The sequence below is a fragment of the Cygnus olor genome, chromosome 3 (assembly GCF_009769625.2).
Source record: "Cygnus olor isolate bCygOlo1 chromosome 3, bCygOlo1.pri.v2, whole genome shotgun sequence".
In the NCBI taxonomy this organism is placed as follows: Eukaryota; Metazoa; Chordata; class Aves; order Anseriformes; family Anatidae; genus Cygnus; species Cygnus olor.
Genome location: NC_049171.1, coordinates 29616093 through 29633559, shown reverse-complemented (window position 1 = coordinate 29633559; position 17467 = coordinate 29616093).

Here is a 17467-nt window from a genome sequence, read left to right as displayed (position 1 = left end):
AAAAAAAAAAAAAAAAACACCCAATGACTGGATGGCAGTATTTGACTCTTATAATTGATGTTCCTTGGGATTTTGTCCTTGTCTTGTTCAATATTTTCATTAATAACTTAGGTGAATGATTAGAGAGTAGACAGAAAATCCGTGTAAGTCTCCAGAAAGTGAGGGGGCTCTTTAAGAAAAAGTGAAAATTCAACATGATTTCAATAACTTAAAGAAGTCATATGAAATTATCCACCTCCTATTTAATACAACTAAAACCAAAGTATTTGGAGAAGAAATCAAAGACAAAGATGAACAACTTAACGGGCAACACTTGCTGGAAAAGGATCACTGTTTCTGGTAGAGTTTAATACCTGATGCAGGATACCAAAAGTTAACATCAGCTTCAGATGAATGAAAATGAACATAATTTATCAGAAATTGGAAGTATATATTGAACTGCACTTAGAACAGGAAAAGCACAAAGAATATAAAGAAGCATTCTGAGGCCTCCAAATGAATACTTTAGCAGCTTAAACCCGTATTGGGTTTACATGACAAGGTTTTGGTAGCATGGGGGCTGCAGGGGTGGCCTCTGTGAGAAGAATCCAGATGCTGCCCCATGTCAGATCAGAGCCAGCTCCAGTTAGCTCCTAAAGAGACATGCCACCTGCCAAAGCAAAGCCAGGGAGTGACATTCATTGTGCCTCTAGCAGAACAGACTTAAGAAAGAGGAAACATGCTGAGTAGCTGCAGCTGGGAGAGAGGAATGAGAAACTGTAGAGAGGAAAACACCCTCCAAACACCAAGGTCAGTGCAGAAGGAAGGCAGGAAGCTCCAGCCACGGAGCAGAAGTTCCCCTGCGGCCTGTGGAGAGGCCCCTGGTGGAGCAGGCTGTCCCCCTGCAGCCCATGGGTCCCACATGGAGCAGATCTCCACACTGCAGCCCTTGGAGGAGCCCCTGGTGGAGCAGGTGGATGTGGCCTGGAGGAGGCTGCGGCCCATGGAGAGCCCCCGCAGGAACAGGCCCCAGGCCGCAGCCACAGCCTGTGGAGAGGAGCCCACACAGGAGCAGGGGGTCTGGGGGGAGCTGCTTCCCGTGGGGGACCCGTGCTGGAGCAGTTTGCTCCTGATGGATGGACCCCGTGGTACGGAGCCATGTGGGAGCAGTTCTTGAAGAGCTGCTGCCTGTGGGAAGCCCCCGCAGGATCAGTTCAGGAACGTTTGCGTGGTAGGGACCCCACACAGGAGCAGAGGAAGAGAGTGAAGATGAAAGAGCGGCAGAGATGAAGCGTTAGGGACTGACCACAACCCCCATTTCCCGTTCCCCTGCACCGCTCAGGAGAGAGAAGGTAGAAAATGGTGGATGGGGCGAAAGGTGTTTTTAGTTTGCTTTTAGTTTCTCACTGTTCTAGTCCATTAGTGATAGGCAACAAATTACATTAATCTCCCAGTAATTGTTGAGTGATTTCCCTGTCCTTATCTCAGCATTTGAGCCCTTTTCATCATATTTTCTCCCCCTTTCCCTTTGAAGAGGGGCAGTGAGAAAGTGGTTGTGGTGGAGTTCAGCTGTCCAAGGGGGTAAAACTACCACACTTACTTAAAAACAAACTTTGTGGCAAATTAAGGAACACATAGAATAATAAAGGCTTTTTTTTTTTTTTTTTTTAAATCAAATGCATAACAGAAGTTGAAGAGAAGACTCAGAAGGAACTCAGTATCTCCTAGTTCAAAAGACAAGTACTTCTTAAAAAATGCAGTGAACCTCCCCTCCCCTTTTCTCCCTTCCTCTCGCCTTGCCTTTCTTCCTGTGCTGGACTCTCATTGGCTATATGTTCAAATCTAACTTAACCACAGTTTTGCTTACCTGTAGTAGACATAAAGTTATTGATAATGAAGCCACATATTAGGTGTCACTGACCGTCATTATATTTTGAAGTGTAGTAGCTGTTGCAGAGACTTAAATGCTCACCTCCTCTGAGAACCTTCCAGTCCAGATGTTGAGTAGGGGTATTCACTCAATGGACTGGTAAGCAGCAGCATCCTTCAGTTGCTGAAAAACACCTATTTAGGGGTAGAACAAGATATTGGCTTAGTTTTCAACAATTCAAACATACACATTCAGATATAACAGGGAAAAAAATGTTTTCTAAGATTTTAAATAGTAATAGCTACCTAGAAAATGTTATTTTCTCACTGGTGGTTTTTACAACACAGTTAATGAATATCTGGAAAGGCTAATATACTATAAATCTGCTTTAGAGCCTAGGGATAGAATAATGTCCAGCCTTTTAATGCTGATTTTTGTAGATTATGAAGGAGATTATTTGGGCTAACCAAACACAAAATCAGAGCTACCCTAAATGTTGAATTCACATAAATGCTTTGTATTTTTACATGATAATGTTTGCATGTTAAGCTTTTGTAATTTATTAAACAAACCTTTACATTAGATGAAGTTGTTTCACACAATGCTGTGGCTTGATGAAAATAGTGGTGATAACACACTGATGTTTTTACTTGTTGCAGAGCACTGTTTGCATAGAACCAAGGACTTTTCAGCTTCTCCTGCTGCCCTGCCAGCGAGGAGACTGAGGGTGCACAAGGAGCTGGGAGAGCACACAGCTAAGACAGGACCAAAAGGATGTCCCACACCTTGTGGCATCATGCTCAGCAATAATAGCTGGAGTAAAGAAGGAGGAAGGTGGAAACTCTCAGAATGATGGTGTTTGTCTTCCCAAGAAATCATTACACGTGATGAGCCCTGCTTTTCTGGAAGTGTCTGAACACTTGCCTACTGATGAGAAGTATTGAACAAATTCCTTGTTTTGCTTTGCTTGTGCACATGGCTTTTGCTTTACCTAGTAAACTGTCCTTATCTCAACCCATGAGTTCTCACACTATTACCACTCTGATTCACCTAGGGAGAGTGAGCAAGCAGCTGTGTGGCACTTAGCTGCCTGCCAGGGCTAAACCACAAGAGCAGTCTAAGAATCTGTTCAAAAGAATACAGGTGAAGTAATCTGTGCTATACAGATCTCAAAGAAAGGATCCCACTTTGTGGGAAACTGTCTATGAAAAATGTCAGTCTATGTATATATTTATTTATGTATTTATGCTGAGAGGAGGGAGGAATCAAAACATTCCTGTAGTCTCTTTTTATAGACTATAATGTCTGTCTTTTTGCTTTGCCTGTGAAATACGACAAAATTTGCTCTAAGTTTGGTCATTTTACTGAATGGCCAGTGATGAAAATGTTAAGGGAAACAGAAAAAAAATCCAGTCTATGTTAGGATTCAATTTGCCTGGATTAGATGCTTAACAATGAATTGTCAGACTCTGAACTAATCACTGCCTTCTCCCATTTTACTCAGTTGAGAGAGAGAGAGACAGAAGGAGAAATTCTTCTTTGCTCAAGATGACTGTCCAAAGCTAGTGAGATGGATTGCCCTTTGCTGGTCTCTATTTATCTTCACTAGCTATGAAAAGAGCCTATGATGATTATCTTACTGTAAAATAACTAATTGCTTCATGTCTAAAGTTAGGTAAGATAAATCCTACCTGTAATGTTTTTTTTTTTCTTTATTTTTTTTATTTGTTTGCTTTACACTCTGGTTTAAATATTATCATTCAAATGAGCAAAATAAAAATAAAACATCATTGTAAGCTGTGGCATAATACACATTCTGCTGAAGGTACAGAGAATCTTACAGCTACTGTCTATGAGAATTGGATCAGGCAAATAATTTCCTCCTGTGATGAAGTCTCTGTAGAGTTGTCATCAATCTAATTATATATGGAGGTTTTAGGGTCTAGACATTTCCCTCCTCAAATCCATTGTTTGCTTTATGTACATGCCAAGTATGGATTCTAGGGATAAGATTTAACCATCCTCCAATAGCTGCCTTAAAGTCATGTGGTCTAAGTTAGTCATCCGAGCTTATTCAGTATCAATGAAGAGAGATGTTCATGACCAGAGGGCAGCCACTCTTAGATGCCAACCTTGGGGGTAATCTGTCTTCTGGTTGGTGTCTGCCTTATTGCACAACAAAAGCACAGAAATAATTTCCACTGTTTTCTATAGCTCCACAGATGTCACCAGATGAATAGATGAGGCAGACTGGTTCATTTACAACACTACAAAATGAAGTATGTTGTGGTGCAAACTGAAGCAAGACAAATGAACTGGTTGTGGGTGAGCTTAAAAACAAAACAAAACAAAAACAATAACAACAAAAAAGCTGATGCTTATGAAGTATCTTTTTATGCCAAGAAAATAATAATTGAATTTTACTATAAGGTTCACTATCTGATTTTTTTTTTTAAATACTAAATCATTGTTGAGCTACTTCTGACTTCTATAAATACATTAATCATTGAGAAGTATAGCAAAACAGATATGCAAATTGCCAATTCCAGAAATGCCAACTGCTTGGATTTTCAACTAATTGAACTCCTTGTTCTGGTCCATCAACAAAAACAATAAACTCCTCCTATAACTAAATACAATCAAAGATTTATTTGTGAAAAGCCAAAGTAATTCTGTTCAAAACCAAGTATGTTTATTCTAGTTTCATAATTAAGTTGGTCAGTTTTTCTATTGATGGAAACATATATAACATGAGATGCTGCTCTAAAGAATGATTACCCAGCAAAGATCACTTAGAAATTCTCAGACACCACTTGCACTTTGTAAAAAATGCTGCCTTGACAGAAGTAGATATATTCCATTTTATATTGCAAAGGTAAAATAGTATTTTTTCTCACCTTGACAGTAGTATTATATGAAGGTGGGACTTTCACAGAGTGTACACGAGCTCATAGAGTCTATCCTTACAAACAGGTGTGGTGGAGCTCAGCTGCTCATTGGTGTGAAACCACCACACCTCTCATTCCCCCTCCTCAAAAAAACGGGGGAGAAAATATGATGAAAAGGGCGCAAGGGTTAAGATGAGGACAAGGAGATCATTCACCAATTACTGTCATAGGAAAAACTGACTTAGAAGAGGGAGGTTAGTGTAATTTATTGCTAACTACTAACAGACTAGAGCAGTGAGAACTAAAAGCAAACTAAAAACACCTTTCGCCCCATCCACCACCTTCTGCCTTCTTCCCACCGAGTGGCACAGGGGAACAGGGGAATGGGGCCTGTGGTCAGTCCCTAACGCTTCATCTCTGGCGCTCTTTCATCTTCACTCTCTTCCTCTGCTCCTGTGTGGGGTCCCTACCACGCAAACGTTCCTGAACTGATCCTGCGGGGGCTTCTCACAGGCAGCAGCTCTTCAAGAACTGCTCCCACATGGCTCCGTACCACGGGGTCCATCCATCAGGAGCAAACTGCTCCAGCACGGGTCCCCCATGGGCGGCAGCTCCCCCCAGACCTCCTGCTCCTGCGGGGGCTTCTCTCCACGGGCTGCAGCTCCGGCCCGGGGCCTGTTCCTGCGCGGGCTCTCCATGGGCCGCAGCCTCCTCCAGGCCACATCCACCTGCTCCACCAGGGGCTCCTCCAAGGGCTGCAGTGTGGAGATCTGCTCCATGTGGGACCCATGGGCTGCAGGGGGACAGCCTGCTCCACCAGGGGCCTCTCCACAGGCTGCAGGGGAACTTCTGCTCCGTGGCTGGAGCTTCCTGCCTTCCTTCTGCACTGACCTTGGTGTTTGGAGGGTGTTTTCCTCTCTACAGTTTCTCATTCCTCTCTCCCAGCTGCAGCTGCTCAGCATGTTTCCCCTTTCTTAAGTCTGTTCTGCTAGAGGCACAATGAATGTCACTTCCTGGCTTTGCTTTGGCAGGTGGCATGTCTCTTTAGGAGCTAACTGGAGCTGGCTCTGATCTGACATGGGGCAGCCGCTGGACTCTTCTCACAGCAGCCACCCTGCAATGTCATGGTTGTCTGTCTACCCTCACCAGCACCACATTCTGAAGAAGTTTATCAAGCTATTCCTGGCTGTAGTTTGCCAAAGCTCACTATTTTCTTATCTTACCAGCCCTTACATTTGGTTCTTTTCAACATATTTTCCTGTGAGTTCCCCATAATCATACTGTGCTGTGTGTTTGCTGTGTTGTCTGACTGCCTGTACCTCGAATAACTGCTGCACAATTCGGCAATCTCAGTCAAGTTCTCGGTCAAGTCTGGCAAAATCCTCGTCATCTCAAGGTTATTAAGTTTCTGTAGTTTTTGTGAAAGATGACAGCCAAATAAAGGATATGCTCTCAGCTGAGCTGTTCTTGGGAGAAAAGCTTCAGTATAAACACAACCTTTATTAGATGTCATATAATCCACACAGAAAAGAAATAGTGAATACTTCTGCTAAAGGAAAAGTCTGAAGACTGCACTCCTGGTAGACACAGAAATAAGGACCAATCCATGGAAACCAGGATGCATTAGCCAGGTACTCACAGAATAACCTTCTGTTTTCTCACGCTGTATTTCTCATCTGGTTCTTGTTTTTTGTTTGTTTTGTTTTTAATGGTTTGTTTTAAAGCACTATTTTAAAGCGCTAGACACAATTTTATTATTTTAAAAGTGCCTTGCAGTTATCAGCACAATGGGTGCATTTTCCTCAAAACAAAGGGTAATGTAGTCCAAATATAAAATGCAGTTCACTGCATTTATGTTTTAAATAAAATCTATTTTGAAGTGAAATGCCATTTCTATAATTAATTTTGAACCTAAAAATATCATTTTAACCTTAAAAAATTACATTTTCAGGAGAAATTTCAAAATATTTCAACACTTTCAATAAAGCCTATTCCAACTTGGTAAATTTATGCATTGAATGCAATGGAAGTTCAATTTGAATTATAGCAACTGTGTGTATAATTTATTTTTTAATAATTCAAATGCTACTAGAAGATGACCTCATTTTTGGAGAAAATCACCTTGTCATAAAATAGAAATGAGTTTTCAAAAGATCTTGTAGTCTACCTTCTTGCCCTGTAGCAGAATAGCTGAATGTAGATTGTCTCTGAAGGTGATTTTTAAGCTGTTTTTTACAAACCTGTAATGACAAGTATTTTAATAGTTAAAATATTCAAAGTGAGATGTTAAAGGAGAAGTCAGCAACGGTAGTAAAGTATTTTAAGTCTAAGAATACATAAAAATATTAATGTTAAGGCATTCACCACACTTGGACAGTTAATTAATCATGGTTTTACAGGGATTGTATAACTGAGTTTTCACACAAAGTTTAGTAAAGAGTCCTTAACATACTGCAAAATTAATTGTTCCTGAGATGAAAAATCTTCCATGGAGAAACATCATATCTCTTCTGCAGCTCAGACCTCCTTATCCTCTGCAGCAGCTTCTGGCCTGATTACTCATCCTTTTTTTTTTTTTTTTTTTTTTTAAGAGAGATGCATACAGGAATACTGCATTTGATAATATATTGAAGTCAGCCATTCACTGACTTTGATAAATACAACCATCCACTGTGAGTGGGAGCCACACTGCTTAACTCCAGCATATGAAACCAGGTGTATTAGGAAGTATCTCTCTACATGACTGCTACACCAGCAAACAAGCAAGCAAGCAAGACTGTTCCAGAGCAGATATACATCTGAAGCTTTACTTGTATTTGTCTTTTGGACAGCCTGTAAGAAAAGTTTTGAGAGGTAAGCTCTGAATTACTTACTAATTTGGTGACTGAAATTAAATGATATGAAAATCAGAGATTCCAGCTCACTTGTTACTGGAACTACTTAAGGAAACTCTTTCCATATTAGATAAGATCTCAGTTGTTGGTAAAAATCACAACAACAACAACAAAATATTTGGTTAGCCTGCGCAATCATCATTTCTGGTTACCACAAAATATGAGAAATCTAGTTTTATCTAATGCCTGCTTCTTAATAACCGCTGTGATAATTAGAGCAGGGCAGCCAAACTGGCTAACTGATTTTATTGAAGGGTCACCACATGCATCTGCCAGTCTGCCTTGTGCTCATTAGCATATTGTGCTGTTGCATACATCCTGGTGTGTAGGAGATCACCCAACCATGTGGCACATAACAGCGAGCAAACTTTCAACAGGTCTGAGCCACCTGTTTCAGCAAGTAGTGTCTGACAGGTTACTAGTCCACCATATTATATCCAGTATTGTTGTAAACATGATGAATTTGAATGTATTTATAATCATGATTGAGATTGGACAATTTATTAAAAATAATGACTAATAAAAATATATAGATTATTCCTTACATGGGGATTGTCAACTAAAGCTAGATTATGATCCTTTAATTGTTCAACTTTTTTTCTTTTTTTTTTAAGAAACAAGCCTCCTTTAAATATATAACTTTTGCTTTTTAGAATTGATAATGTTAGTCTGTGATTTTTTTTTTGTGCAAGTAGTATGATATTTTTCATGTACTCTGTGAACAGATGATCTGCTAAATTAAAAGCCTTTATTTCCTTTCAAAAATACCTTTTCTTTCTCATTAAACTATTTGGTCGAATATATCCGTGTCATCAAAGAAAGCAGACCTCACTTGAATATTCATATGAAGCACATTTTAATCAAACAAATGTTCATGAATAAAAAGGTCATTAAGAGGCTAAGTCAAATCCTCTGTTCTAACATGGTGAGCTGTCACTGGAACAGCCCTGTAGTAATCATTTACCATGTCTAACTAGAATTTCTATTGAAAAAAAAAAAACAAAAAAAAAAACACTTAAATTCAAAGTAAACTCACTGGTGTTATGCTATGCCATGTTATTTCAAAAATACTGTCCTGCAACATACAAAATTTCAAGATTTATCGTTGACCTAGAATCCCAGTAGAGTGCCTTGACTGTGAACTCAGCCCCCTTCTCTGCAGATAATTGTGTCCTCTTGAAACTCCACTTGTTTTACAAACTCTTGATTCCTACACTTTCAAATACATTCTCATAGAATAACTGCCTAAGAGGTGAATAAGTTCTTAATTTTGTTTCTGCTGTATTACTTCTACTCAATTTAGGTTTTCTGATGGAAAGTACCTTTTGGAATTAGCTACTGTCCCTGTGGATTTGTGGGAAGCACTCAGTTTAAAGCTTACAAAACTGTTCCTATGGTTAATATAAACATGATTTTGTCCAAAGTCACAATCGTTTCTCTGTCTTTTGCTGTATTGAAGAAGCTTAGCAGCTGAGACATTCAAAGTGGCTTATAGTACTTTATACATGTCTTTTGTCAGCTCTCCTGCAGTGTGAGCTGTAAATCCTTTGGAATAGTCATAGTCTACTAGGCCAATAATCTAATGTTTGAAATGCCTCTAAATATGTATTTACATGAGAGCATAATAGCTCCAAAGAAGCAATTATGACCAAGCAAGTCAAAAACCCATGCTTAAAAAGTCCTGAAATTTTTAATTCTTCTCAGTTAACTTAGATTCTGTGTTTCTATTGAGTAGTTAAATTTGTTTTCTTCCACCCACCATTTTAAAGTACTTGTCATTGAATTAGTATAGCAACATGTTTGATTTAAGGGTTTTCAACTTACCTGCAACTGAAGGTAGCAAAAATACCCTCATTAGATTTTGTCAAAAGTGAACACAGTCTGAAAAATATAAATCTCTGGAAAAAAAAAAAAAAAAAAGCCCAAAGGATAAAACAGAAATGATCAGATTTTTTTTTTTTCTTTTAATTCACTCCCAATGTATTTGGAGAATAGAAAGATTTCAAGAAGATTAGAGCTCAGGTAAGTCATGCTTAAGTACTCTGACAGTTGGATAGATAGAAGTGCTATACTGCAAGGCAGGAACTAGAAAATGCTGCTTCAGCAGGACCTGTGACAAAGCAACACTCAGAGCACTAACTTTCCGTCTTGTTCTCGTCTTGTGTTAAGATCATAAAGGATAGCAGTTAAGCCTTAGAAATACTAATTTGCTATGTGTCAGAGACAGCAGTAAAATATACATAGTCTTATTAGACAATTAATTTTAATAACCTAATCCAAATTTCAACAGTTTTTCATAACATTTGAATCTTTCAATAAATGGCCTTTGGTCACTATGTATTTATATATTTTCAGTTCCCATTTAGTCTCTACTGTTAGCCCAAATATATATTTAAAAGCAGATCCTTTGTGATGACTTCTATGTATATAACTTTAAAATAATAATAATAATAGTAATAGTAATAAATCCTTTAGTTTTGGATCTGTCTCTTCACACATATTACATGCAGAAAGGAAACCAAAATCCATCATAGATAATTTTCTCATGTATTTCAGAATGAGGTAGGTCCATTTGCAGACAAACAGGCCTCTGCTGTTTACTTAGAAACTGAGAATATCCATTTATCTGCATATCTCAGAGATCTATACAATTATTTCTAAGCATTTTTTTTTATCTAAAATAAAATTCCATTTGCATCAGCTCATGAACTGTCAGTATCCAGAATTAATGCTGATCTTACCCACAGCACTTAAAGAGCATTGCGTTTTCATTTTACAGAATGACACCCTGGGAAATGCATTCTTTGCCTAACTTGTCTTACTGGCATGACTGGGTTTCTGAGCACTTTTTTTTTTTCACATAAACTATCGTTTGTAACCATTTTCACACTTGGCAGTTTTGTATCCTGCTTTTCCTGAAAGTCTCCATTCAGACTCACCCTGGATGTTTGCCAGAACAAAACTGATTCTTATTCCACTTAAAATGCTTCCCCTCGTATACATGCGTGTGTGTACTAGGTAATAGATCTGAATTTAACTTTACAGGCCAATGAGCTAGGCATATCTGTCTCCCTGATCCATTAGACGCTGGGGAACACAGATCACTGTAGCAGACACACTCCGTTGATGCCTTCCCATTTTGCTAATTCTGAGCTTTTAACTGACATCAGCATCATGTGGCAAAATTGCTTCCAACCTCATTTAAACAGCTGCACATTTGAACAGGCTTAAATGATGGGTTTTAGTAAATTGGTGAAGCATAAGTTTGCATATGCATAAATTAACCTGGCCAAAAGCCAGTTTTCAGGGAATACATTCTTATTTAGCTGCTGAAAGTAAATGTCTTGTCTTCAGGGGTAATGGTAAGGGGGTAGGGGGAGTAGAGGAACTCTTACTTAGCTTCCCATTGATTTATATGTCACAAATGATACACATTGCTGGTTTGTCCAAGCCTGTGGATTGAGCAGATCGGTGCTGACCTACTACCTCCGAACTCACAGCTGCTCAGCTTTACTTTCTCAGTACTCACTGAACTGAAAGAATGCTTTGGAGCTCCTGCCTGATTTTCACAGCCATCCTATGGCAATACAATGTCCACTGCTGTTTCCCTTTCATTGAAACGCATCTTTTGGTTTTCTACCTTTTTTCACTCATACCAGTCTACACAGGCTTCATTATAATTTCATTTTCTTTTCCATAGAAATTACTCTTCTGCAGTATCAGAGCAGACAGTCCTTTGAAGATTTCTGCAGGCTGTATATCTAAATTGAAACTTATGAAATCACACAGAATTAAGGAAAGAACTTAAATCTTACTGGATAATGTAGAAAGCAGTTGTCCTCTCCGTCCCTGCTCCTCCCACTTTCCTTGTACTTTTTGCTTGTTTGTATGTTTGGTTTCTGTTTTAAAATTAGGCCATTCCTCAAATAGATTCCATCATACATTATGTAGATGTGAAATGCTTTTTATTCCAGTAAATGAAGCTAAATCGAAAGACTGCCTTGTAAACAGAAGTTTAAATAGATTGCAGTTTGTTCCCCCACCCCCCAAACTTTTAGTGGCTTTAGCAAATTCTCGTGAAAATTAGCTTCCTTAACATTTTTTTTTTTCTTTTGGAAATGGTAGATGCTCCATCTAGTGGACTATTTGAGCACAGTGGAAACTTATCACAGGTAGAATCTCTATGAGTGTCAAGGAAAAATTATCACAATTGTGACCAAAAAAAAAAAAAAGGAAAGAGGGAAAAAAAGAAAGAAAAATACACCTTTCAATTTATACAGAAGATGTAGAAGTTTGAACTATAATTATAAGCATTATACTGCATTCTGAGAATTTATTCTCCTTACAAGCAGACAAGCAGTACAGCTATTGAGATAGTCCATTGTTGCCATGGTAATATGTCATAAATTTCTGTCAACTACCTAAAATAGCTGCAGATCACAAGGTAATCTGGTTTTTGTTTTATTTTGTTTTATTTTGATGGAGGGGTTGATTGTTTGTTTCTTTGCTTTTCCCTATTGGTTTTGTAGCTTTTAAAATTTCAACAGGAATGGATCTATCCTTGCTTTTTAATTTGCAAGAACCTTTTGATATTTTGATGAATAAACCAATGTTTATTATATTTTTCTCACACTGAAATGCTTACCATATTGTGTAAGATCTCTAAGTATAATATCTTAAAATGTTTCTTAATAGGTTTCTTCCTTGGCCAGTCGATATTTATTTCCTCTAATTTGTGCTTTGAACATTAGCATGATCCTGAGGCTGGAAGAGCATGCTGTAGTGCTGTAACATGTCTATGGATTTTAGCCATTACTTCTGTATTTCTAACATGATTTTCAGCATGGTCAACCACTCAATGTGCCAATGAAAGGAAAACATAATATTAAATTTAAAAATGTTATAGAAAAAGCTGTTCTTAAATCTAGAAAGCATTGTGTATGTACAGGAAAGAACAATTAAGGAAAGTCTATGGATTTACCTACAATATCACCTATTCACCAAGGTGCTATACTCAGCAGTGTGACTGAAAGGTGCCATCCATGACAGAAACCTTAAACAGATCTGACAATTCATGCTTAAAATCATGTCATGAAATTAGGGAGTGCAGAATATGTATCACTAAAAGGCAGCAGCAACTTATTCTTTGGAAAGCGTTAATATTCGACAATCCCCACAATCAACTTTACATTAAATAATTTGTGGGGCCAGGGATTTCAGGTTGAAAAGCAGCTTTTTATTCTTTCTTCCTTCCCCTTCCCCTTCCCCTTCCTCTTCCTCTTCCCTTCCCTTTTCCCTTCCCTCTCCTCTCCTCTCCCTCTTCCTCTTTTTCTTCTTCCTCTCCTCACCTCACCTCGCCTTGCCTCTGTGTCTTTCTCTCTGTCTCTCTTTCATTCACTTTAACCTGTTTTGCCTTAATTTGCCATAATTTGCCTTTTTTTTTTTTTCAGCAAATCAATCAAAAACATCTATTTAATGGTTTGTATGTTATTACAAACAGCAAGACAAAAGTTTCTGGTGTTTTTATTCAGCTTTGGTACATGTGTATCAAAACCAGGCAGTGCAGTGATGGCTTAGCAGAAACTCGGTGCTGTGTTTTTGTGATGTAATGTAGTCTAAAGTACCCAATACCATTAACGTTCTCAAGCCTCCCATACATAATGCTGCAGACTCTATAGCTACTAAAAAGATACAAACGGGCTTTAGAATCCCGAGGTTAAAATGATGATGATAATAATGATAATGATGATGATAATAATAATAATAGTTTTGATATGCCAGTATATGCCAAACTACTTGTTGTACAGAAAATGACATCTAGGTACATTCTTTCATTTGACTAATAGCTCTCTCTCTCTCTCTTTCATGCTTTTGTAGTTGAAAATGATGTATCATCAACTTAAACAGGCTGACAGTCTCCTCTGTAATCAGGAACCCTGAAATTTTTCCCCTTTGCCTTGTTGTCCATGATGTGGGTGTTGGACGTTGATGGGAATTAAACATTCTTGTGGTGAAAAATTTAGTTGCATCATTACATGGAATGTATTCCAAGAAAAAGTAATTTCGTTTAAGTTGTGAAGATGTCCTAGAAGAGTGGCATATGACTGCCAATCACAATATAGTTGTTGAATAATATGGTATTTTAGTAATTTTTACATTTTATGTCAGGGATTTCATTTTATACGTTATTTTAAGCTCACTGTTCTATTGTAAAGTATCTCTGTATGGAGCTGAAAGCATACCCAGGTCAGCTTCTGAAGATAAACAGTAGGTCTGTACAGAAACACAAAACTGCACAAATACTTCCTTTGAAAACATTATCATAGGTAATATTGACTGTGAAGTCTAGAGGGAAGATTAGTCTCATCATACCCAGAACAAGAAATATAGGCACTTGATAACTTCTAAAACCAAAATTCTCTCAAAGTTAATTCTAAGCAGGTCTTTGAGAATTCCCCTTAATTCCCTTCTCGAGTACTCTTGGACCACCATTTATGGGGGAAAAAAATGGCTTAAGTCTGGTGATTAATTTACCTTTTCCCACTTAGAGCGTTGACTCCCAGGTTCAAGAATGGCTTCATTGTGACTTCGCATCTGAGCTGTTAGTCAGAACTTTTAGTCACTTTGGGTCTGAGTACAAAAGATTTGGAATATCATTTACACTAACTGAAAGGTCAGCCAATATCTATGTGTGACGTGCTAAACCGAAATTACTATGTGTGAAACTTAGCTTTTTTCAGCCCCTATTATGTCATTGGCACAATTTATTTCACCATGAGTGAAATAAATATTGTGGTTAAAAAAAAAGTATTCTAACTGAAACAATGAAGATCCATTGGAGCATCTTCAGTAAATCTTTAGTTTAGAATATCCTATATTTATTTTTAAGTAAAGGCAATAATGTTCTTAAAAAAAAAAAAGTCAGAAAGACATTATTATTGATTAGGTTAAATGAATGGCAGATATCAATGAAATCCACTATTAGAAAAATACCAGTCTGGCTGAATTTTCATCTTTAAATAGCATCTAAGCACAGCTTGTAATCAGGATGCAGTAATAAGGGATGAGACAAACCAATCAATTGGTTGATCACATTGGAAAAGGAAAGGGAAAGGGAAAGGGAAAGGGGAGGGGGAGGAAGGAAAAAAGAAAAAGGGGTCAAACTAATAAAATGAAACATTTCATTGTTTATTTCCTAGGTGGATAATACGATCAATAATAAGTATTTCTAAAATCCTCCTTCAGAATTTCTGCATTAAATCAGTGTTTTATCTAACACCTGTTTCCTGTTATGTACTCCACCTTTATTGTGACCAAGCAAGAATCATTAATATCATGATATTTCCTTGTTGATATGAATTATAATTCACTAATATCATAAATCATTATTTGGTCAATATCTGATAGCTTGTCCATTTGAAGGATGAAACCCTGACTCCATAGTAGCTTCAATGAGCCTAGAATTTTCGCCTCAAACCCTCATCATATTATCAGTCTTCATAATCATAAAATCAGAACTTTTTTTCTTTCCACACACAGTGTTAAGAGAAATATTAGTAACCTTCTCGAGAGGTTAATGTCAAACTAAACATCGAACTAATCTGGAATAGTTTTCCTAAGAATTATACCTGCAAGTGATTCCTGTTCATTATGTTGTTGGTTTATGAGAACAAGACCAAACTTTCTTTTCTATAGGTTCCAGCTTTGTAAAACTGTGTGACATAGGTGCAGCAGAAAAATATAGATAGATAGGTAAATAGATAGATAGATAGATAGATGGATTATAGGAGAAGATTAGGTGTGTATATTTTTGTGGGTTTTTTTTTATTATTTTTTTTTGTGACAATGTATTTCTCACCTAGTTAACCTATTTTCCAAATAGGATAATTTGAATTTTCACAATACTTACTTTGTGCATATGAATGTGCTGCAATCCTCTCTAAATGGCTATACCTGCAGCAATAATACGTAAGAAGAGAAACTGTTTATTTTTCAGTCCCAGATACCCAAACGCTTGGCACTGCATGAATCATTAAAACTAATGGAGTCCTGAAATCCTGCCAGACTCTTTCCTTCATTGTTTAGGGTTTGTTTCTGCTCATAGTGATTTCAGCTGGACTTTTGCCATTAACTTCAAAGTAGAAGTAGGTCCTTAACATTTTCCTATTTGTCCTGAAGTTTCCATAGCAGATCACTTTGCTAATTGAACCACATCATTTTTTTTTATTATTTTTGTGTTGTCCATTTCTTCAGGTTTAATTACTGAACCAGATTGTTGAATTCTAAGTTTGTAATTACATATTGTTGTTGTTGTTTTCTCTTTTAATTTAATGGCTAATTCAGTGTTTTTTTTCTAGTATCATAGAGTGTTGTTTCTTTTTTTTTTTCCTGTCAAAATAGCACAGGTACATCAAACAGTTTCTCCTACCGAGTTATCTATATACTTACGTACAACCACTCATGGCTAAGTAAAAGAGCTTAGCTCTTACCAAGCACATACAGAACTTCTACATCTGAAGAAATTAAAAAAAAGTTTACTGAATGGACCATGGGTAAAATTATCTAGAAATACTAAATTGTCTAATATGGTTCTTCGACATTCTATCTATATCTTCCTTAAGCTATCTGAATATATTTCAGGAGAATATGAAATTCATAAGATATAACAGGCAGCAATCAATTGAGATGCTGTAAAGAGCATATTGAATCAAGACAAGATTCAAATAAGACAATATTTTCAAAAGCATCTCAAGGAAATACTGTCCTAAAACTTAGAATCAGATGAGAAGGATCTTGAGATTGCTTCTGAAATCTAACATGCTTCTCACCTTGAGTATTGATATCGAACAGGAGTAATGATGCACACAGAAGAGAAGAATTTTAAGTTTATTCATTAAAAGAAAGCTTAGGACTTATGTTTTGTCAATATGAAAGAATTTATCAGATTACTTTTTACATAGATATTCATAAAAATACAGTTAGCCACTGTGACACTTTTTCAAAATTTAAGAGTTTCAAGCTCAAAAAATCCATTCTAGAAATCCTTATTCAGACATCTGAGATGTTGTAAAGACCTGTAGTTTGAAGCAAAATATGCTCATTAATATCCTTTCCTTTACCCAGACTCTTACCTCCCGTCCAAGACCACTGGGGATTCTGTCACTAGGCATCTCTGAACCTAAATCCTCAGAAGAATCTGATTTGGAATATGCTTAGCCTGGCTCACAAGGATTTCAAGGAGCTTAGCTAAGTGGTATAGTCATGGACAGGTGAGGCTGTCTGCCCTCATGCACACAAGAATGATTTTTCACTCTTCTATTGCAATTAGAGCACTAGTTTTAAGCCAGGAGTATAAGATGGACAGGAGAAGGCGAGGGGATTGATACTGTAGTATACGAATTTGAGCACTTGTGGAAATAAACTTTTCTTGCCTCTCAAATTCTTAGCACACCTCCTCCCCACACACCCCCACACCCTTTTCCATTTTTTCCCATATTACATTGCATAGTTATTTTCAAGGAACCAAAACTTTCATGTCCAGGAATCAGCAATTGTAGTGTAGTTCTCTACCTATCACTTGCCTGCAGAAATAACTTATCTGCACCACAGTTTTGCAGAGGTCTTTAGCAGCAGTTCATGAAACAGGTGTAAATGTTCACACAGGAGAGTGAGTTTCACCCAAATTTTTCATCTTAAATTTTCCCAGTTTAGGCACTCCCCACTCGGTAAACTGTTACTCTGTTGTAGTAATCTCATTCACATATGGCTTGGGTTCCAAAATAAGCATTCCAAACTCCAGTCCACAGGCCTAAGGATCTACCTGTTAAGCTCTGCAG